We start from the raw sequence: 949 nt of genomic DNA, 5'->3' as shown, positions 1-949 counted from the left end.
TTGGAGTTTCAGCTTCAGCATCATTCCCTCCAAAGAAATCCCAGGGCTGATCTACTTCAGAATGGACTGGTTGGATCTCCTTGCAGTCCAAGGGACTCTCAAGAGTCTTCTCCAACACCACAGTTCAAAAGCATCAATTCTTCGGTGCTCAGCCTTCTTCACAGTCCAACTCTCACATCCATACATGACCACAGGAAAAACCATAGCCTTGACTAGATGGACCTTTGTTGGCAAAGTAATGTCTCTGCTTTTGAATATGCTATCTAGGTTGGTCATAACTTTCCTTCCAAGGAGTAAGCATCTTTTAATTTCATGGCTGCAGTCACCATCTGCAGTGATTTTGGAGCCCAAAAAAATGAAGTCGACACAGTTTCCATTGTTTCCCCATCTATTTCCCATGAAGTGATGGGACTGGATGCCATGATCTTCGTTTTCTGAATGTTGAGCTTTAAGCCAACTTTTTCACTCTCCACTTTCACTTTCATCAAGAGGCTTTTTAGTTCCTCTTCACTTTCTGCCATAAGGGTGGTGTCATCTGCATATCTGAGGTTATTGATATTTCTCCCGGCAATCTTGATTCCAGCTTGTGTTTCTTCCAGTCCAGCATTTCTCATGATGTACTCTGCATAGAAGTTAAATAAGCAGGGTGACAATATACAGCCTTGACGTACTCCTTTTCCTATTTGGAACCAGTCTGTTGTTCCATGTCCAGTTCTAACTGTTGCTTCCTGACCTGCATACAGGTTTCTCAAGAGGCAGGTCAGGTGGTCTGGTATTCCCATCTCTTTCAGAATTTTCTACAGTTTATTGTGATCCACACAGTCAAAGGCTTTGGCATAGTCAATAAAGCAGAAATAGATGTTTTTCTGGAACTCTCTTGCTTTTTCCATGATCCAGCGGATGTTGGCAATTTGATCTCTGGTTCCTCTGCCTTTTCTAAAACCAGCTT

The sequence above is a fragment of the Bison bison genome, unplaced genomic scaffold (genome assembly GCF_000754665.1).
Source record: "Bison bison bison isolate TAMUID 2011002044 unplaced genomic scaffold, Bison_UMD1.0 scf7180017864061, whole genome shotgun sequence".
Lineage (NCBI taxonomy): Eukaryota > Metazoa > Chordata > Mammalia > Artiodactyla > Bovidae > Bison > Bison bison.
The sequence above is the reverse complement of the archived record's forward strand: the minus strand, read 5'-3'. Positions refer to the sequence as shown.